Below are 7162 nucleotides of genomic sequence, written 5' to 3' on the forward strand. Positions count from 1 at the left end.
ATTTTTTAATGAGAAACTAATCTGCTTGTAAACCTTCATCTAAAGCACAATAAAATAAATAAATAAAACCACTCCTGGTATGAATGAATGCTCAAAGCAGCTTTATTCACAATAGCCAAGACTGGAAACAACTGAAATGTTCACTAACAGATGGTCTCAGAAAATTACCTCAGAACCTACCATACAGCTACAGTAGACAAAACAGCCTGGTCCTGGTATAATGACAGACATATTGACCAATGGAACAGAATCAAGAACCCAGATGTAAATCTACCCACCTACAGTCACCTGATCTTCGACAAAGCCCCAAAGTCCATTAAATGAGGAAAAGACAGCGTTTTTAACAATTGGTCCTGGGAAAAATGTCCAGTTGTAAAAAAAAAAAAAAAAAAAGGAAACAGGATACTCATACCACATACAAAAACCAAAACCTAAATATAAAACCCAAAACTATAAAGATCATAGAAGAAAAGACAGGGTCAATGCTAAAGGTGCTAATACACAGGATATATAGCATATAGACCATAACTAACAATATACAAACACCAGAAGATAACCTAGATAACTGGGATCTCCTAAAAATTAAACACTTATACTCATGAAAAGACTTCACCAAAAGAGTAAAAAGAGTACTTACAGACTGGGAAAAAAAAATTGGGCTATGACAAATCAGACAAAGGTCTAATCTCTAAAATCTATAGGAAAATCCAACACCTCTACAATAAAAAGACAAATAGTCCAATTAAAAAACTGGCAAAGGATATGAACAGACACTTCACCAAAGAAGACTTTCAAGCAGCTAACAGACACAGGAGGAAATGCTCAATATCACTAGCCATTACAGAAATGCAAACCATTACTGGCACGAATCAAAAAACAGAAAATAACACATGTTGGAGAGCTTGCAGGGAGCATGGAACTCCATACGCTGTTGTTCAGAATGTAAAATGTTACAACCATTTTGGAAAACGATATGACCCTTTCTTAAAAAGCTAGAAATAGAAATACCATATGATCCAGGAATCCCACTCCTAGGAATATATCCTAGAGTAATAAGAGCCATCACGTGAACAGACATATGCACACCCATGTTCATTGCAGCATTATTCACAATAGCAAAAACATGAAAGCAACCTAAGTGCCCATCAACAGATGAATGGATAAACAAACAATGGTGTATACACACAATGGAATACTATGCAACAATAAGGAATAGTGATGAACCTGTGAAACATCTTACAACATAGGTGAATCTGGAGGGCACTATGTTGAGCGAAATAAGGTAATCACAAAAGACAAAAACCGCATGAAAGAACTATTACAAAAACTCATGAAAAGGTTTACACACAGAAAGAAACTAAGCGATCAATTTACTGGGTTAAGGGCTGGGAATCATGGTCTCTGGGGACATCTAGCTCAATTGGCATAATGTACTTTATAAAGAAACATGTTCTACATCCTACTTTGCTGAGTAGAATCTGGGGTCTTAAAAGCTTGTGAGCAACCATTTAAGATGCTCCACTGGTCTCACCCTGTCTGGATCAAGAGACAATAAAAAAAAGCAAAGACACAAGGGCAAGATTTGTCCAGAGGACTAATGGACCACAGCTAGCACACCCTCCACCAGACTGAGTCCAGTACGAATAGATGTTGCCCATCTATTAATACAACAAAATTCTAACTCACATAAAAAGACCAGGCTTACTGGTCTGACAGAGACTTGAGAAACTCCAAGAGGATGGGCCCGAACACTTTTAATTCAGTACTTAAGTCACTCCCGAGGTATATCCTTCAGCCAAAGATTAGATAGGCCCATAAGACAAAATGAGACTAAGAGGGCACACCAGCCCAAGGGCAAGGACAGGAAGGCAGGAGGGAACAGGAAAGCTGGTAACGGGGACCCTAAGGTCAAGAAGGGGAGAGTGTTGACACATCGTGGGGCTGGCAACCAATGTTACAAAACAACACGTGTATTAATTGTTTAATGAGAAACTAATCTGCTCTGTAAACCTTCATCTAAAGTACAATAAAAAATATATATATATATATGTATACATATATGTATACACGAGACCAAACTGATAACTCCTGCCCAAAAGCAAGACAAGAAGGCAGGAAGGGACAGAAAAACTGGATGAATGGACACAGGGAATCTGGGGTGGAAGGGAAGAGAGTGCTGTCACATTGCAGGGATTGCAATCAATGTCACAAAATGATATACGTATAAATTTTTGAATGAGAAACAAACAAGCTGTAAACTTCCACCTAAAGCACAATCAAAAAAAAAAAAAAAAAAACCACCACCACCCGTGGTATGAATGAATGGTCAAAGCAGCTTTATTCATAATAGGTTAAGACTGGGAACAACCCAAATGTTCATTAATAGATGAATAGCAAAGTGACTCTGGTATAACCGTGTAATGAAATACTACTCAGCAATTAGAAAAAAGAGGGTGGGGTGGGGAGAATAAACATCTGATGTACTCAACAACGCACATAAAAATCAGAGATTATGCAGAGAGAAAGAAGCTGGACACAAAAGACTACATACGCCATGATTCCATTTACATGAAGTTCTAGAAGAAATAAAACGAAAGTGAAAAAGAATTAGGACAAAGGTTTTCAGTAAATAATGCAGAGTACAATGAAAATGTTTTGATGATTCACTGATTATAACATTATAGATCGAGTAGCTACAAACCCAGGTACATCTGGCAACAACAGTATGAAGCAGAGTTTTTTATTGGCCCAGCCTTGTAGATAGAAATATTGAGGCACTTAAAGTTTAAGACACTCACCCAAGGCCATACGAGGGCAGAACCAGATTCCCAACTCGGCACCTATGTTCTTGAACACAGATTAGGCTGGGTCTAATTTCTCTTTTTCAGGTGTTTCTGGGTTTCTTAGTTGCAGAGAAAGAGAGAGAGAGAATGACAGAGGAGAGAGATGGAGAGAGGGACGGGGGGATATGGAGGGACATGAAGGGAAACACGAGGTCTGTAAGAGTCAAAGAGCAAAGCAAGTAATTATTGTAAGTGTTTTTACCATATAAAAAGGATTTCTGGGAGGCCAGGGCATCGGTAGCTACCAAGCTTGCCATGGTCAGGAGATGAACTTGAGATGTCATAGATTAAAATTAAGACAAAAGTCTAAAGTTCCTAGATGAAAATTTTGGAGCCTTAGAAAGCTACAAATAGAAATATCATATGATCCAGCAATCCCACTCCTAGGAATATATTCTAGCAAAATAAGAACTAGACATATGCATTGCAGCATTGTTCACTATAGCAAAAAGATGGAAACAACCCAGATGCCCATCAACAGATGAATGGATAAACAAACTGTGGTAGATACACACAATGGAGTACTACGCAATGATAAACGACAATGATCAATCTGTCACACCATGATGAATCTGGAGGGCATCATGCTGAGTGAAATAACTCAATCACAAAAGGACAAAATATTGTTATGAGATCACTACTATAAAAACTCATGAAAAGGTTTACACGCAAAAAGAAACAATCTTCGATGGGGTAGAAAGATTTCTCAAGTAACACAATAAAACCTGTTGCTGTGGAGTCGATTCCAACTCATAGCGACTCTGTAGGACAGAGGAGAACTGCCCAAGATGCAGCTGGTGGATTCCAACTGCTGACCTTTTGGGTGACAGCTGAGATTTTAACCACTGTGCCCTGATAGACCTTAACTATTGGGGGGGCGGAGAGAAATTAGGTTTCATCTAATTTAAAAGCTTCTGGTCATAAAAAAATTACCCAAGAAAGTGAAAAGGCAAGCCACAGACTGGGAGAAGATATTTGCAACATGCTTCTCTGAAAAATGACTCAAATCTTGAATATATAGAGAACCCTTAGAAATCAATAATAATAAAAAAAACCAAACCAAGGCAAAATACTTGAATTGGCTTTCTCCACAAATTAGAATTTCTAAATGGCCAAAAGGCATAGTAAAATATGCTCCACACCATTACTCATGAGGGAAACGCAAATTTAAACCCAATGAGATACCCTTCATTACCCACCTAACAGGATGGGTACATTCAAGACAGAGAACACCAAGTGCTGAGAAGGATGTGGAACTACTGCAACTCTCTTTGCTGGTGAGAAACCATTCTAGAGGGCTGTTTGGCAATTTCTAATGTAAAATTAAACTTGCACCCACTCCATGACCCAGCAATTCCAGTACCTGGTATACACTCGAGGCAAATGGATGCACATGTCCACACACAAGACTTGGACAAGAATATTCATGGCAGCCTTCTTCACATTAACCCAAATGTCATGGATTGAATTACATCCCCCCCAAAACGTATCAATTTGGCTGGGCCATGTTTTCCAGTATTGTGTGGTTGTCCTCCATTTTGTGATTGTAATTTTATGTTAAAGAGGGTTAGGGTAGGATTGTAACACCCTTACCTAGATCACATTCTGATTCAATGTAAAGGTTTCCCTGGGGTGTGGCCTGTACTACCTTTTATTTCTCAAGAGATGAAAAGGAAAGGGAAGCAAGCAGAGAGCTGGGAACCTCATAGCACCACGAAAGCAGTGCTGGGAGCAGAGCGCATCCTTTGGACCTGAGGTTCCTGAGCTGAGATGCTCCCAGACCAAGGGAAGACTGATGACAAGGACCTTCCTCCAGACCCAACAGAGAGAGAAAGCCTTCCTCTGGAGCCGGCGCCCTGAATTTGGACTTCTGGCCTACTAGACCGTAAGAGAATAAACTTCTCTTTGTTAAAGCCAGCCACTTGGGGTACTTCTGTTATAACAGCACTAAATAACTAAGACACGAAACTAGAAAGAACTCAAATGTTCATCAGCTGTGGTGTATTCACACACCGGAAAAACATTAGTAACACCAAAATTAAGGATGATAAACACAACATGGATATATCTCTAAAACAATGTTGCATGAAAAAAAGAGGACGGTGCACATTCATTCATGTGAATTTCAAGAAGAAGCAAAATTAATCTTTGGTGATAAACCTCAAAAACCAAAAAACGAACCTGTTGCTCTGGGGTCAATTTCAACTCATGGCAACCCTATGTATTACAGAGTAGAACTGCTCCATAGGGTTTTCTTGACTGTAATCATTACAGAAGCAGATTGCCAGGCCTTTCTTCCAAGGAGCTGACAGGTGGGTGAGTACAGCCAAACTTTAAGGTGAATAGTTGATGGATGGGAAACTGCTTGGCCACTCACGACCTGCTGGATAGACTGGGCAGGATGGGCCTGGCCTGGAGAGGGACTCTACAAACCTTGCTGGGATTGTGGGAGTTTTCTATAACTTATTCTGGGTGATAATTCCATTTGTCAAAATTCAGTAAGCTGTGTGGTAAAGATTTGAGCACTTTTATTCTATGTGAATCAGGTTTCAATAATTTACCGTTAGCATAAAAATTAGGGTGTCAGGGGACGGAGACAAGCTGATGCTGACCATGACAAGGAGTTTGGATTTTATTATAAATTCATTAAAATCTTGTTGCTTTCATGTAAAAGAGCCCCACTGATATTTGAAATATCTGTACCGGAAAAAAAAAAAAAACGGTTAACACTCTTTCATTAGTGGAAGTTACAGACAAGACTTACTAAAAGGTGGAGCTTCACCTTTTGCTCCGACACGCATTACATCCAGGGTTCTCCTTTAACATGGCCCCAGGTTTGTGCACTGTCAGGTTTCCTTCCATGCTGGTAACCACATCGCACAGGTTAAGCCCAGTTTACTGCCGGCAGTAAGGGTCACAGTCTGTAGAGGGATTAAAAAGCCAAAGCAAATGTTGCGAAGGTAAGGACCAGAAACTGCCATGACTCCGGTTCGCACCGAAGGCGCTAGGGCCACAACGCAGATTGCAGACGAGGATACGATCGCGGAGAGCCACAAACCTACCGTCAGCTCCTGCGCTTCCTTTAACAGTATCGACATAAAAACATTCACTATCTTCTTGCGGCTTTGCTCCTGAACAGCTATGGGTCCTCCTGCTTTTCTCCTTTTCGTGTCCTCTCTCAGTTCCGCCCTTCCTATTGTACTACATCATAAAAACCTTTCTCTCTGCCCCAGGCCCCGCCTGAGTCTCTGCACGGGCCTCCTGGAGGTCTCGTCCTCGTCCACGCCTGCCTGCTTCCCTCCGCTCCTCTTCACGGTTCCCCTTTCCCGCTTATTTTCCCCGCTCCCGCCCCACCCACCACAACCGGGTCGCTCGGGGGGCGTCCCGGGGCGCGGGCGGGAGGGCGAAGGAGGTGCAGGCGACGCGAAGGGACGTCCCGGAACCCACGGGGCTCAGCGTGTCATGGGCCCCACTCGGCTCAGGCGGGGGTTGCTGACCCGAGGGTCTCTGGGGGTCGCTGGCTTCTGAGGCGGACGAGGAGCAAGGAGGGGCGAAGGCCATTCGGCTGCCCTTCTAGCTTCAGACTCACCCGCCGCACAGGTTTCACACGTGAGGAACAACGAGATTTGTCGCCCCAGCCGGTCCGGTTTTCTGAGGCTTTGGAGCCTGCGCAATTGTGCCGCAGAAAGCGGGTGGCACCGCGTGGTGCTTAGTTAGAAGTCAGTCTTTACTGAGACCAGAAAAACTGCGTTCTCAGGTCTCTGTGGCGCAACCGGTTAGCGCGTTCGGCTGTTAACCGAAAGGCTGGTGGTTCGAGCCCACCCAGGGACGTGTGTCTCACTTTTAAAAATTTAGTGTTTGGTCGATTCTACTTTGCATATCCTCTCACGTGAAGACAGAGAATAACCTCGCCTAGCCGCGGTCCCTTGTCCACAGCAGGAGGACGTAAAGCAGGGTCCTCCCAGAGAACCAAGTAGGTGCACTCCTGGAAGTGGAGATTATTACCCTCTTCACTACTTTTGACAAACGAATTTCTCCCGTTGCTTGTAGTATTGTTCAACTCTGTCTATATATAGGTGCTTTGGAAATTAATTGGTTCTATGATTTTGTGACTACACATAATGCGGGGGGGGTCGTCATTCTTGAACACATAACTTTGGCGCCTTGTGCAAGTATTTCTATAGGGTAGAGTCCTCAAAGAGCAATTGTTCTATTACTATGTTTACAGGGTTTTTATCTAATTACATTTTCTCTTCCTTGTTGGCTTATCAGCTATAACCCAATTTTTTGGTTATTTTAAGGGTTCCTACATCTTTAAC

General features: G+C 42.2%; 1 non-coding gene across 1 annotated transcript; it reads left to right on the plus strand.

Annotated features, from left to right (window-relative positions):
• The first annotated feature begins 6600 nt into the window (after positions 1 to 6600).
• Positions 6601 to 6674, plus strand: TRNAN-GUU (transfer RNA asparagine (anticodon GUU)). The gene has a single exon. It is a non-coding gene; the product is annotated as a tRNA-Asn (tRNA).
• Positions 6675 to 7162: the final 488 nt, after the last annotated feature.

Source organism: Loxodonta africana, chromosome 3 (genome assembly GCF_030014295.1).
Source record: "Loxodonta africana isolate mLoxAfr1 chromosome 3, mLoxAfr1.hap2, whole genome shotgun sequence".
In the NCBI taxonomy this organism is placed as follows: domain Eukaryota; kingdom Metazoa; phylum Chordata; class Mammalia; order Proboscidea; family Elephantidae; genus Loxodonta; species Loxodonta africana.